General features: G+C 45.4%; 1 non-coding gene across 1 annotated transcript; it reads right to left on the minus strand.

Annotated features, from left to right (window-relative positions):
* Positions 1-15,547: 15,547 nt before the first annotated feature.
* On the minus strand, positions 15,548-15,632 carry TRNAQ-UUG. The gene has a single exon. It is a non-coding gene; the product is annotated as a tRNA-Gln (tRNA).
* Between the last annotated feature and the right edge of the window lie 229 nt (positions 15,633-15,861).

Raw genomic sequence — 15,861 nt, forward strand, 5'->3', positions numbered from 1 at the left:
TGTGCCACAGGCAAACACTACATCCTCATAGTGAAAGAATGTTATCTTATTAGGGACACAGCTCATTTGTCCCTGGTCTGTCCCTGGGGGAAAGAGCTGGATTATATCCAAAGTATAAACATCAACTGAGAATCTAACAGATCTTCTTTTCTTCCCATCCATGTATAAATTCACCTGTTACACCATTTTATGCTGCTCAAAGTTTCAAGGACTCAAAGACAATTCCCCCCAAGGGCACCTGGGTGGCTGGGTCAGTTGAGCGTCTGACTTTGGCTCAGGTCATGATCTCATAATTCATGGGTTCAAGCTCCGTGTCAGGCTCTGTGCTGACAGCTCAGAGCCTGGAGCCTGTTTCACGTTCTGTGTCTCCTTCTCTCTCTGCCCCTGCCCTGTTTGCTCTCTTTCTCCCTTTCTCTCAAAACAAACATTAAAAGAAAAAAAAAAAAGAGATGATCCCCACCCCCCCAGCCTCACAGCATTCCAGTGTCAGTCATCCTCACCTCCTCCTACATGTGAGGAAACTGAGGCTCAAGGAGGGTAGGTCCTACCAGTCATGAAGCTGAGATTCAAGCCCAGACTTGCCAGAAGCCCCATGCCATGCACTTCTCACTGGCCCACATTCTCTCTCTCCAAGGGAAGAGAGGCAAGACCAGTGCAAGGGCCGCTATCTCCAGGGACCTGGAGTTTCTGCAGATGCTCGCTTGTGAGGCCAGGGGCATTTAATAATCTTATTTTTTTAAACTTTATTTATTTTGAGAGAAAGCGTGCGCAAGCAGGGGGAGGGCAGAGAGAACGGGAGAGGATCCCAAGCAGTTTCTGCTTTGTCACGTGGAGCCTGACATGGGGCTCGAACCCACAAACAGGCGAGGTCATGACCTGAGCTGAAATTAAGAGTCTGATGCTTAATCGACTGAGACACCCAGGCGCCCCCAGTTTAATAATCTTATCATTCAACTCATTCTTACTGGGCCTTAAAGACACCTCGTGAAGCTGAGAAGTGTGTGGGGAGGAAGGGTGCATGATAATATTTTGCATTTATAGGACTCTCTGTTTTCCCAAGCCTTTTACAGTTTCCGCCACACTGAGTCACACGGGCCTCCAGTGAGGGAGGAAAATGCCTAAACATTCATTACCACCTGCTCCTTCCAAGGTTTGGGCAGAGACCAGGCAGGTGCTTGAACTTCAGCAGCTTCTCTCTTTGGGGGTTACAGTCTTTCACTGTGTACTAGAGAGGAGAGGGTTTCTGTGGCAGAGGCCTTCCAGCACTACCCATTCCTTCCCGACAGCTCACTGGGGCTTCCTGGAAGCTTCCTCGTGGCCCCCTTGACAGCAAGATGCTTCCTCCAAACAGGAGGAGCAGGCCTTCTCTCTTTCTCCCACCATCGACCTATGAGGCTAAACCAGGGAGGCGGGTAGGCTGAGTGGGGGGTAGTGCTTCATTCCATGAAGCAATGGAAACATTTTTAAGCATGCATACTAAATATGGGTTTTTTTCCCCCCATAGACTGAGAGAGAGCGCCGAGAAGTTAAGCCCTTCATCCCAGGCATGTCTGTGGGAACCGCAAGCCCTCAGGATTGCTGCATTGAGCAGCTCAGCCCTACCTGGGCCCTGACCAGTTCCTAACCCCGCACCCCCCCCACCACACCCCTGCTTTTCCGAGAAAGCTTCCTTCTTCTTACTTCTATTTTGCGGATCTGACTTGCAAATCTTTCCACCCTGCCTTACAAATCTGCTCCCGCTTTTTAGGAAATCCCAACCCCAACCCTCAGGGCTCAACCTCACCCCCATGGCATTCCCTCCCCCAGCAGTGCAATTCCTTAAGTCCCAGTTCTTTAGTTTGATCTGGAACGATATCTACATGGTCCTTAGGACAGACCACAGAGGGTCATGGCACACAGTTCCACAAAATAGAGAGGTTGGGGGGCACTTCACCGGTCATCTCTAGAACACCACCCCGCCCTTCCCCCCCAACCCTGCTTCTCTATTTTTCTGATTGACCAGTGGTTAACTGTTAGGTCAGATGCACACACATCTCCAGAGAACAGTTTTCAATCTAAAGCCCTAAAGCTAAGTGAAACCCACAAACATCTTCTCATGTGGTCAGTGCTGTGTTTTCAAAAATGTTTGCGAATTTGAACTCCTTTGGCTAGGGTATGTGTGGCTTCTCAATTAGTTACAGTCCCCACTGTTCCCCACTGTCCTACACACCAGGCTGATTCGCTCACTCATGCTGTGTGTGGCCCCATGGGCCTCTGTGCCCACAACTGTTCTCCCAAGCCCACAAGGAAGAAGAGGAACACTTTCCTGATTGTCACCTAATTTGCAAACCCGCGTCTCTCTCAGTGGAGTCGGCGCTGCACATCATCACTGGCATCATTCTTGACCTTTTCCTGAAGCCCCCCTTCCTCCTTCCTAACAGGCTTCCTCGGCTCTGTTGGAATGCAAAAATCCCATTACTGAGTGGCTTGTCTCTTAAGCGTTGCTCTTCTGATTACACAAACACAGTCAAAGCTTTGGAGCTCTCTCTGGGGTTGGGACAAGATGGTGGGGAAGGGCGGGCAATACCACCATATCTCAGCCGTGAAGCCGAGCAGGAGAGAGGTCCTCACTTGGTCCTGGGACTGGCCTTCGGGCTGCGCCGCTCTTTTCAGCGTGAGCAGAATGGAGTTGCCCTGAGTCAACTCATCACTTCGCTAAGCCTTGGAGACAACCCCGGCTGCAGTGGACGCCCCTGGTCAGGTTCAGTGCAGTCCCCTGATGCTGCAAGGTGAGCCCTTGACTGTCCCACATGCTCCTCCTTCTCCCCCTCTCCTGCCTGGCAGACATGACTAAACAATCACAGCACTCTTCCTCACCAAGCCAGGCTACTCCCACACAGGCCTGCTCAGTCCACCTCTCTGGGCAGCCGCCACAGCTCGAGCAGAACAATTGTGATGAAACCTATTTCCTATCCTTGGTGTGATGGCAAGTGTGTTGGACAGCTAGTCCAAGGACCTGGGTTCTGGTTTCAACCCTGCCCTTGATTCACCGGAAGATCTGGGGTTTGGGCAAGGCCATTCACCCCCATAGACCTGTTTCTTCATCTGTTAAATGAAGTGGTTGGACAGGTGATTAATTGGTTTCCAACTTCCGGTCAAGGCTGAATGGAGGGATGGTTTGGGTGGGGAGGGCTGGAACAGTAGGAAAAAGGAAGGGGACCCCTGAGAGGGTCCCGAAGTTAGCAGGATTCATGCCAAAGCTGATGGCCAGGCTGAGATATGCAGGAGGGTGTTCCAAGCAGGCCTAATCAGTAAAGGCAAGGAGGGGAGAATGGACTGAACGGGGCGGGGGTGGGGGTGTAGGACCCATGAATGAATAATAGTCTCATCGCTTCTGTGCTGGATGCACGCGTTCACTCTCTCAATAAACACTCCCTGCGTCTGCCCGTGTGTGTCGGGCATCGTTGTAGGTGCTGAGATCCTGCTGTGAATAGAAGACGCTGGCAGAGCTGTAGGGCTGTAAGCTGGCCGTCTCCCCAAACCGAAGCAGAGAGAGGACTGGAGGCGGCTTGCCCCGTGGCCCCTCCGGAGGGCTGAGGACACGCATTTTGATGAGTGAGTGAGTGCAGCCAAGTCACCTGACCGCTCGCAGCATTTGTGGAGAAGGTAAGCGAGGCACTTCACGCAAAAGGCATTTTGTAAGCTGTAAAATCCTCCGTAGATGTTGTCTATCGATCACGATTGTAACGATAAGAGCAACAGGATGGGTGGAATTGCAGGCGACAGTCCGCAAGTGGCAGAAAGTACTGAAAGCTTCTGGAAACCGGCTCATGAGAGGAAAGCCAACACTGACCCTTGCTCCCTGACCTTCCCACCTTCAATGTTTCGACCCAGTTTAGGCTTCTCTTTTAAAAGCTCATAGATACATTTCCTCACTGTAATTATAGGCGAGGCGCAGGCTCTGTGTCGTAAGAAGAGCTGGTAGAAAAGGGACAATTAACCAAGGCACATAATTGAAGGGTAGATAAATATATCCGGTGGCAGATGAAACCCCTTCCTATTGGATACTATTCCCAGTACCCGAGAGCAAAGATAGGAACGTGCTTCATTTAGACCAGAGATGTCGAGCACTTTGTTATTAAAGGCTCCTGTCAAGAAGAGAGGTGCATATGGACGTGGGCAATGAGGACTTCCGGTGCCTCCTGCATGGACCGAGTCACCATGCTCCCGTCCCTACCCGGAGGCTTTCCGTGCTGCCAGCGGTGGCTCCATTTAAAAAGTCTGCTAATCATGAGATTGGAGGGAACATTTGGAGCAGAGACAGTGTGACTCCTGTCACTGAGCGGGACAATGAAAAGTTCAAAAATAGTAGTATCCACTGGTGGAAAAACCAATAAACATATAATTTCCAGGTAATTACTATCATATAATTAGCTTTCTGCTTTTATATGCCCCAGCGGAAACTGGGTCGCGGAGCAACTGAAATGCAGTTTAATAATCACGGTACGTTCCACAGCAAAATGAAGACTTTGTTCCCAAGAAAAATTGAGGGCCAGAGAGCACCGAGACTGGCTGTGTCTAGGGCCAATTCATACCGACCGGTGAGCCAGGTTCTTGGGCGATGTAACATAGACCCCGGACTATGCATCAGAAGAACTGGTTTTCATTCCAGTTGGGCCTGATCCCATCATGTGACCTCCTCTAGACATCCTTCCAATCTGTACAATGATGGCGTCAGTCTAACTCATGCATTCTCATGACATCTAGAAGGGTGGAGACTGGTTTGGGGAGAGGTAAAGAAATCTAGATATGACAAGGGTTTGGGCACCCACCCCCCCAAAAGCGCAGTCCTATCAGGCAAAATCTCATCCCTTAGCGTTCAATTGATTTATCTCATCGGATTTTCTTTGGTATCAAATGAGCGGCACTGACATTAAGTTCAGGGAAGATGCACAAAACGCATGCAAGATCAGTGCGGCAAAAGTACGGCGAACAGATGGCTGTGATTGGGGGGCTTTCTGTCTGTCACCTGCCCCATCAGAAAGTGCTGTCATAAGAGATGGTCTGTGTGTGCTTACAGGCTGCCATTAGCTGCCTTGTGGGTATTGATTGTGCTGATTTCAGAGCTTCTGTGTATGACTTAGGCTTTGAGATTTAAATAAAAATAGTTTATTTTTTACTGTTTCATTCTACCAAGTTATTCAGTCCATCAATAATTATGTCAGGTGCTGAAAAGAAAAAAATGTCAACAACATCGGAAAGAATCTTTAGCCCGGTGCGCGCGCGCGCGTGCGCGCGCGCGCACACACACACACACACACACACACACACACACTGCATAAATGGATATACAATATATCTGTGGTATTAAAATTCCATGGGGGCAGTCATTAGCAAAAAAAAAAAAAAAAAAAAAAGTCCGAAAAGACTTTTGGAAGGGTAATAACACGTTGGAAATACTGCACTAGATGATTCTAAGAGTCTTTGCAGCTATGAGATTGTGTGAGGCCATGATGGAGAATTGTCCTGTGAGTTGGTATTCACCAAGCATAGTGATGGCATTTATGTCTTGTGAATTTAGGAAGCCTCCTTAACCACTCTGAGCCCTAAGTTTCTCATCTGGAGGGAAGGAATGCACACATGTGTGAATAAACAGAGACATCTTCCTTCCAGGGGAGAAGAAGTGAGCCAGTTTAACCAGTGTCTTAATTTGTATTCTCCCAAAAGCAGAGCCTGAGATAAGGAGCTGAGTGGAGGTAGTTTTGGGGGGAGATGATTCCAGGAAGCAGGAGTAAGGGAATGAGCAGAGCGAGACAGGGAAGGGGGGAAAGCCATTAAAGGGTGGTAGTCGGTTACTGGGTTGAGCTTCGATCCTGCTAGCAAATGTCTGAGAAATCATATAGGATGCAGTTCAGAATTGCTCCTTCGAAGGATGGGAGGCTGGGGGCATTTAAGCCCCAATTTTCATTCTTTGTGGCAAAGGATTACCCCTCACGATGTTGATATGCACTTTGAGACTGCCCTGCAATTAGGTTGAATGAGTTTCTACAGCTTTGGAGGAAGAGTTTTGAAAGAAAGAGCGGTGAGATGGCTGAGCATTGTAGATGTGCATGGAAATATTCATTGTGGCTGTAGTGGTGGCACAGGATACCCAGAGCTGCGGCCACAAGCACGACAGAGTATGTATGAAAGAGTAGTCTTTCCCGTAACACCCACCCGTGCATCTGTGCATGCATCCATGCCCCCATTTATTTCTCCATCCATCCTTTCATGTGATCCTATTATAAAAAAGGATTTGAGGTGAGTCACCAACACGTGCTAAGACCCTGGGCAAGTCATTCCCTCTTGCTAGCAAATGCCTTCTTCTCTGGAAAAAAAAGTGGGGGGAGAAAGAACAGGGAATGGCTGGCCTTATAGACCCCTGCCAGCCTTGGGTTCCGAACTCTAATAAGAGCAAGGGTTGAAAGGGCAGGTGGAGTTTTCGCTGTCAGCAGCCCACCACGGCTGCAGGACTGAACTAAAGATGAGCTCTCGTGAGGCTGGCTGGTTGTCCAGAGAGGCAAGGCCCGGGGGCAGGTCCAGAATCTGGACCTCGGCACCAGAGCTTTGGACACCTGGTTATTGAATCTGGGTGTGACTGGGCCCTGGAAATAGAGAGGAAGGTGTTTGGGGAGACGTGGAAGGGGCCCTGAAGCAGAATCCCCAAGTGCATCAGATACACCAGGGGCTATTTTGTTCATTTACAACAAGCTGTCATTGTCCTCTTCATGGACGGATCAGCACATTCTCTCTGTACAGGTAGGCTCTATGGGAAGTCAAATCCTAAACACAGGGCTGTTTGGGGAGTCTGGATTAAGAGCCCTGGGAGGGAGCCGGTGGCCTTCTTGGCAGGTGTCACGGAGCCATGAGAGTCGGATGTATCCATCCCCTTTGGGGGGCAGGCTCACAGGGAGATTTAGGGTGAGCCTACTTTCTCTCCTGACCAGTATTGAGACACATGGCCAAATTCTGTTCTCTGAGTTTTCTCACCCCTGGCTGTCCATACCCCAAGCGGGAGTTCTTACAACTCCAAGATTGAGTAGGATGCAATCAATTTTTTTTTTTAATTTTTTTTTTCAACGTTTATTTATTTTTGGGACAGAGAGAGACAGCATGAACAGGGGAGGGGCAGAGAGAGAGGAAGACACAGAATCGGAAACAGGCTCCAGGCTCTGAGCCATCAGCCCAGAGCCTGACGCGGGGCTCGAACTCATGGACCGCGAGATGGTGACCTGGCTGAAGTCGGACGCTTAACCGACTGCGCCACCCAGGCGCCCCGAATGCAATCAATTTTCAGTTAAGTCCCTTAACTGAAATCGCATTCCAGCTCTGCTCCCTGGGAATGACATAAAGGCACTGTGGCTGGAGTCCTGGGGACACTCAACCCTTTCCATCACCTACCAAGGCTTGCCTGAGAGTGGCCGATGGTAAGGTTTTCTAGTTTGGCTCTGAGGGAGCGTGTTGGCTTGCTACCCCCTGATCCCTGACAACTGCACATACCCCACCCCCATCTATTCTCTGCCCTGCTCCATGCCCTAAAGCCTTCCTCTGTGGATGTACCTCCCAGCCTCTTTTGCCAGTTCGCTTCTGGTTGGCAGGACACTGGGGACAGGAAGAGATATGGGTCAGATCTTTTTCTTTCCCTGGATTTCCCTGAAGTGATGGCCTGTCTTTGGCGGTGGCTGTTTCCCTCCATGGCTCCTTTTGGGCAGTCCCTTCTTTCAGGTTGAGCCAATGCTGGGCTTCAGTGACACCACTTACTTCTCTTGTCCCTCCAGGCCTAAAGGTCGTAACAGCTTCCCTCCCTCCTCGGATGCTAGCCTCTGAGTGCCTCAGTATCCCTTGTTGTTCCCTAAACTCTGCTGGTCTCTCTGTAAGTATCTCCTTCTGTCTAGTGTCTTCATTGGAATTCTCTGGGGGTGAATTCTACTTCCTGCTATGACCCTGGCCGTTCCACAGGCTACCTTATTCTCAAAGTCTTGGCAGGCACCCCTAATCACTTCCGTCACCTTCACGAGAAGGGCTACATGTTTTCATGTGACAACATGTGTTAGTGTAAAAGCAAAAGCAACTGACATTGACAGGCCTAGAAACCCCAGACAAGTACAAAGGGTTTCAGGAAGTGTCTCAGTTGGACCATAGCATGTTAAAGAGGAGAGAATTACGACCATGGTGACTTTCTCAATGACAAGCCGAGGGTGTGCCTGTCCTGCAAGTAATCCCATCACATTTCACTTCAGGAGAAAATAAAGGTATCAGGTTTAGAAATTAAATAGCTTATCAAATTTTAACTCTCAATCATAGCTATTAAAGTTATTAATTATTAAAATTCTAATCATGCATTAAGGTACTTTAAACATTTAAAAATACACTGAGCTTCTAACAAATTAAATTTTACATAAAGGACATTGGTTGAAATGAACGGAAGCTAATTTTCTCTGGGCCTCCCTTCCCCCTCTGGTTCAGGAGAACAATTTTTCTTATCCTTCTTACCAGTCAGAAAAAGTCTAAGATGCCAGGATCCCATGAAGATTCATTCTACCCATCAAAGTATCAAAGACTCAGCCTCTCTTCAACTTGTTTGACAAGCAACACTGTCGCATAAAACATATTGTGGAACCCACCGTTCGGGTCCCTAAAGCCTCCTCTGGCATCCCCTGACCACAAGGATCTCACCCCTCTTTTCCTTGTCAACGCTCAGAATTTAAACCACACAGTTTGGCATCTGACTGCATATATTTTGTTCTCTAAATTGAACGTTGCTGGTAAGGCTGAAGTCCTTTCGGAGCTCCTGAACTCAGTACCCTCTTCACCTCCCGAGGGGAAATCATTATTATCGCTTTGGTGTGTCAGCCTCTCTGATCATACATGTGTGTACGCGTGTGTGGATGAGTATGTGAAGTAATTTATGAAACCTAAGAGAGAAAAGGTATCACATGGGAAATACACTTAAAATGCACAGCCTTGGGGCGCCTGGGTGGTTCAATCGGTTAAGCATCTGACTCTTGATTTCAACTTAGGTCCTGATCTCACGGTTTGTGGGATAAAGCCCTGCGTCAGACTCCACACTGACACACTGTGGAGGCTGCCTGGGATTCTGTCTCTCTCTGCCCCCGTCCCCCATGCTCTCTCTCTCTCTCTCTCTCAAAATAAATAAATAAACTTTATAAAAACTGCACAGCCTTTAAGCAAATAGAGAGCTCATAGTTCCCAAATAGCTTCCAGCTACTTTCTCTTTTCTAGTTAAGTCTCTGAGTACCAAGGGCTTTCAGGATCTGCCAGGGCAGTCGACACGCTTTGTGCCAGAAGGGTGAATGTGCAAAAAGGAAAGATCCTTGGAGATCACTCCCAACTGCCATTTTACTGATGGGTATATCAAGGCCCAGAGAGGAAGAAATTAATTTTTTTTTTAATTTTTTGATGTTTATTTATTTATTTTGAGAGAGAGAGAGAGAGAGAGAGAGAGAGAGAGAGAGAGAGAGAGCACAAGTGGGGAAGGGGCAGAGAGAGAGGGAGAGTGAGAATCCCAAGCAGTGTAGAGCCCAATTCGGGGCTTAAACTCACGACCATGAGATCATGACCTGAGCCAAAACCAAGAATTGAATGCTTAACCAACTGAGCCACCCAGCCCCAGAAATGAACTTCTAATATCACACAACTCAGTAGTGGTAGAGACCCAGGCTTCCGGATTCCCAGTCCAGTGCCCTAGCCACACTCATGCCCAGTTCCTGCTTTCCCTTTAGGAACTTGCCCACAGACGGACCTATGTGCAATCTCTCAGAAGTGATAACTTGAAAGTCCACTCTTGTACACACACTGCCCATTGCAGATGACATGGGAAACTGTGAAATTGAAGGATTTTCTGTGGATGTGTTCATTCATTCACTTATCCCAATGTTCACAGAGCACCTTCCCTATGCCAAGAACTGTGATAGTGACATTGGGGTACAGAGATGTGCCAGAGCTGGTCCTGTCCTTCAGGAGCTCACAGCCTGATCGAGGACATATGACAAGTACAATAATAGCTGAAGTGTCACATCTTAAGTGCCAAGTGCCAAGTGCCACGGGAGAGGTGGAGAATGCAGAGAGAGCTCAGATGCCATTGCATCTGAGAGTGGGGAATCCAAGAAGGCCTCTTGGAGGAGGTGGCATCTGAGTGGGCCTTGAAGGCTGGTTATGTTCAATGAGGGCAATAAGTGAAAGAAACTGCAGGCGTAGCAAAATACTGAGAAAGAAGGACATGGAGGTTTTCTTTTCTCCTTTTTTTTTTAGAAAAAAATTTTAAGTTTATTTATTTATTTTGAGAGAGAGAGAGAGAAGAGAGAGCATGAACAGGGGAGGAGAGAGGATCCCAAGCAGGCTCCGTATGTCAGTGTGGAGCCCGACATGGGACTTGAAGCCCACGAACGGTGAGATCATGACCTGGGCGGAAACCAAGAGTCAGACGCTTAACTGACTGAGCCACCCAGGCGTCCCAGCACGGAGGTTTTCAAGGAAAAGGCAGAGCTCAGGGTGCTGGGCAGTGTGAGGATTCTTATAAAGGGTGCTGGGGCTTAAGTTGATCTCTCCTGGAATCATGAGGCAAATATCTTGTTGCATTCATGACAGTAGGTGCCCCCAGAGGAAAGACAGCTGGTCTCCTATCTCTGAATCCTTTTGATGCCCGGCAAAGTCATGCATACATTATATTATGATGGATTATATTATATTACATTAATAATGAGAATATACCCCGTTACATTAAATGTATACATTATATGTATATATATACACACGCCATGTATTATATATACATACATATATTATATATATACATACATATATAATATATATACATACGTATATATTATATACACACATATATATTATATATTATATACACACACACACACACACACACACACACACTTAGAAGGGAGGGAGGAGGGAGACGTGAGGAGGGAAAGCAGGGAGTAAGCAAACAAACAGGCCAGGAAATTCCCTCCTCCTGTCACCCACTCTTTACCCTTCCCTGGGGACATTGCTTTTCTTCCTTCTAGGAGTCTAAATAAATTGTCGATTCAATCTTGTATGGTAATGTGCTTGTGTCACAAGTGATTTGACTGCGTGCTCCAGTATGGTAATCACTATTTATTACTTCTTAGAAGTTACAAACAGCTTTGCTATTCTCACCCCCAAGAGGAATGTGTGACTGTCACAAATCCCCTCAGGCACCAGGAACAAACACAAAAATCACTATTCATAATGGGGAGAAAACATCCTGTCTAATGCTTAATGACAATTAGAACAATATGAAATATCCCTCTTCTCTCTCAAATTAGCACAACTTTTAAATGAATGAGAATATGCATGAACATGATTGAGTTGTTCCAATTCCTATGAAACAAACGTGCTTTAAGAATCGTGGGGCACCTGGGTGGCTCAGTTGGCTAAGTGTCCGACTTCAGCTTAGGTCATGATCTTGCGGTCTGTGAATTCGAGCCCTGCTTTGGGCTCTGTGCTGACAGCTCAGAGCCTGGAGCTTGCTTCAGATTCTGTGTCTCCCTCTCTCTCTGCCCCTCCCCCGCTCACACCTCTGTCTCTCTCTTTCTCACAAAAGTAAATAAACATTAAAAAAGATTTTTTTTAAAAGGATCTTAAAATGCTCAGACCCCTGGACAGTGATCAACACTGCTATGGACTTATCCAAAGGAAGAAATCTGTAAAGCAGACCGAGGACTAAATAGAAGGGTGTTTAGTTCGGTATTATTTATCATTAGGGAAAATTAGAACTAATAGAAATGTCTGACTTGAAGTCTATGATAAAGTAAAATACAATGTACCCGGCTGGCAGAGTATCATACAGGCCTTACATCGGATGTCTTCACGGAAGAGTGGCATAAAAATACATGTATGTGCATGTGTGCGTGTCACTGTGAATGTGTGTGTGTGTGTGTGTGTGTGTGTGTGTGTGTGTGTGTTGGTTTGTTTATCCCTAAATACCTCTGTGTTTTTTTCCCTAAAAACAAAGACTTTTTCCCATAACAATAATCAAAATCAGGAAATTAATAATGATATGATGCCATTACTTAATCCACAGACATAAATTTCTCTCTTGTCCCAGTAAAATCCCTTAGAGCAAAAGGGAAGAATATTTCTTCTGGTCTAGGACGTCGTCCAGGATCACACATGGCATTTGATTGTCCCATCTCTTTAGTCGGCTTCAGCCTGGAACTGTTACCTCACTCTTTTCTTGTCTTTTATGATTCTGGTAACTTCGAACAGTACAGCTCAGTAGAATGTCCCTCAGTGTGGGTTTGTCTGATGTTTCCTCATGATTAGATTCTGGTTATGCATTTTGTCGGCAACATGACAGGGATAATGGTGTGTCCTTATCAAATCAAGAGTTACGTGGTGTCTCTTTTTCCCTTTATCATTAATCAGCATCTTGTGGGGAGGTGCTTTGGGACAATGTAAGTACCCTGTTTCTTGTTAAATTTTTACCCACTGGTTTAGCCTCTGTTGGTGACTCTTGTTTGACAACTATTACTATGGTGGTTGCTGAATGGTGGTTTACTAATTTTTTTAATTTTACTAGTTGTTTTTTACTAGTTGTTTATTTATTTACTTATTTATTTTTCAGAAAGAGAAAGCATGAAGGGGAAGGGCAGAGGGAGAAGAAGGGGAGTATCTCAAGCAGGCTCCACACTCATTGCAGAGCCGATGAGGGGCTCAGTCTCAACGAACATGAAATCTCGACCTGAGCTGAAATCATGAGTCAGATGCTTAACTGACTGGGCCACCCAGGTGCCCCAGTGAACGGTGGTTTTCTGATCCCATCAATCCTTCCTTCCCTTCTCCACCTCTTATTTATTTGTTCATTTTTCATATCAGCATCAATTCTTATTTTATTTTTATGAGTTATTATTTGTTATATAATTATTTATTTGCATGCTCAAATTGTCCCAGATTAGGCCAGTGGAAGCCCCTTCAACTGACTCCTATGTCCTTTTGACATAACCCCATTGGGTTTTTTATTTTTTGTTGTTTTGTTTTGTTTTGTTTTGTTTTGTTTTGTTTTGTTTTGTTTTGTTTTGTTTTTGGCACTTCCATACTGTTTTGTGCAATAGTATGTTCCAGGCTTATCTTGTACTGTCCATGCTTCAGTCCTGGAGTCAGTCATTTCTCCAAAGCAGTTTTGGTTCCTTTCAGTGGATAATAGTATTCAGAAACCAAGATTTGGGCCATAAGTGTATTCTCTGCTGATAAAGCATCATTGCCTTTAGGCCCTGTTACAGCCAGGAAACACACACACACACACACACACACACACGCATGCACACATTTATACTCAAAAATATGAAAAAATATTTTTAATACAATATCAAGTGGAAAAACACAGAATTATATGTCTGTGGCAGACTGAGTCCACACCCAGTCTTAGAAAAGACAGTGGGACAAGACATGTATGTTCAACAATGAGTAGGGGCTTTCTTTATGGTCCAAAAGTGTGAGGAATCTGTGCAAGACTGAAAGCGGACAGGATTGGACTTGAAGGGGGTACAGCAATAGCCACAGTGGAAGTGAACCTCCCAGAAGAAGGGAGAAATATCAAGACATTCCACGTCCAGAGGTGATGGGAGAGAGCTGCAAACAAGAGGGTGTCTAGGGAAAGTTGATAGGGGTATTATTTGCAGAACTGTAGCAGGAGCAGCCAGGCCCTACCAACTCACATTTCTCCACGTATCCTGTGTGTATGAACTTGGGGGTAAGTATTTGGATTAAGGAGAAAAGACCATGCACTGAGTGGCTGTCGAAGTCTGGAAGGAATGAGAAACATCCAAGCCTAGAAGACCAGCTGCCGAGGTTCCCACCCAGCAGCAGGCCCTGCCCGTCAAAATAGTATAGAGGACAAGTTCCAGCAGCTGTTTTGTCACTCCCTATAAGCAAACTGTTCGACCAGAGGCAGCCATCGGCCTTCTGAGGTGCCACAACTGCTAGAATGCACACGTAGTCAAGAATCACTAAATGCTTGAGGTGTGCGATATTACAAACAACAGATCGTAGAGGTTATAAGCAGATAAATACACATCTGAAGAAAGAGAGTTAATACGGTAACCAGAATGAGACTGAAAAATAAATGTAATTTGGGGCGCGTGGACGGCTCAGTTGGCAGAGCACACGACTCTTGATCTTGGCATTGTAAGTTCAAGCCCCACATTGAGTGTAGACATTACATAAATATAAAATCTTAAAAAAAATTAGAAAAATGTAATTCTAAATGCTCAGAGGGATAAGGAAGAGTATTTCATTCATGCAGCAGGCATGGCTGGTTGTAAAAAAAGAAACAATTAGAGTTCTTGTAATAAAAGAAAGACTAATTGAAACCAAAAGATAGAGGGGCTGATAGCATGATGAACACAGTTAAAGAATGAATCAGGGAACCTGAAGATGAGGTCTAGGAATTCTTTTATAGAATACAGCCCGAAGTAATAGAGGTGGATGGTAAAAAGAAAAGTTAAAAATAACGGGAATAGACTTAGAAGCGCCAATATTGCCTAATAAGAGTTCCGGAAGTAGGTGGCAGAGATAATAGGATATAGTATTTAAAGAAATAATAAACAGCGATTTCCCAGAATTAAAAAAAAAAAAAGTATATCTTCATAACAAAAGGGTCCACCAGGTACCAATAAGATAATTTTTTAATCCACATCTACTCATCATAGTGAAATTTCAGAATATCAAGGATAAAGAAAAAATTAAATGCTCATAAAAAAAATTACCTACTACAAAAAAATAAAAATGGCTATTGAGATCCGGCTGACAGTCATGGTAAGAGACAGAATGGAGAATCACATGTGAGCCGGTTCTGGAAGTGACTGACACCTATGATTTCTGCTCACATTCGACCGGCCAAAGCTCTGTCCTAGGGCCATATCTAATGGCTACAAAGACCAAGAAATGTAGCCTTGTTATGTACCCAGGAGGAAGGCAGAAACTGGTCTGTTTATCAGTCTTTCACACAGAAATTAACAAACTGTGAATTTAATGGATACATGTAGAACTTTGAACCCGGCAGAGAATGTACATTTTTTTCAGACACGATAGAACATTTACAAAAAATTGTCTTAAGTATTAGGCTGCACAGCCAGTCTCCAAAATTTTTAAAAGTTAGTGTAATACAAAACATTTATTGATGACCCAGAAATGAAATTAGATGTATAAAGATGGTAGAAACTTACATACATCTGGAAATTCAAAACAGAGGTCTAAATAAGAATGGATGGAAGAAAAATCACAACAAAGTGAGAATTAAATGAAGTACTACTTTGGGAAGCAAAGTGGTTTTCAGGGAAATATATAGACTTACATGTAGTTATTGTTATTATTATTTATTAAGATTTTAGTTTTATTTATTTTATTTATGCATTTATTTTTTAACGTTCATTTATTTTTGAGACAGAGAGAGACAGCATGAACGGGGGAGGGTCAGGGAGAGAGGGAGACACAGAATCCAAAACAGGCTCCAGGCTCTGAGCCATCAGCACAGAGCCCGACGTGGGGCTTGAACCCACGAACCGTGAGATCATGACCTGAGCCAAAGTCAGACGCTTAACCGACTGAGCCACTCAGGCACCCCTAAGATTTTAGTTTTAAATAATCTCTACAATCAACGTGAAGATGGAACTCAAAGTCCCCAGATCCTGAGTTTTATGTTCTACTGACTGAGCCAGCCAGGTGCTGCTCATGTAGTTATTATAAAATAAGAAAGACTAATGATGACTGAACCCAGCTTTTGTAGTAGGGCAGCCATAACAAATTACCTCAAACAGACTGGCTTAAACAGTAATTTATTGTCTCATA

This window comes from Felis catus, chromosome B3, assembly GCF_018350175.1.
Source record: "Felis catus isolate Fca126 chromosome B3, F.catus_Fca126_mat1.0, whole genome shotgun sequence".
In the NCBI taxonomy this organism is placed as follows: Eukaryota; Metazoa; Chordata; class Mammalia; order Carnivora; family Felidae; genus Felis; species Felis catus.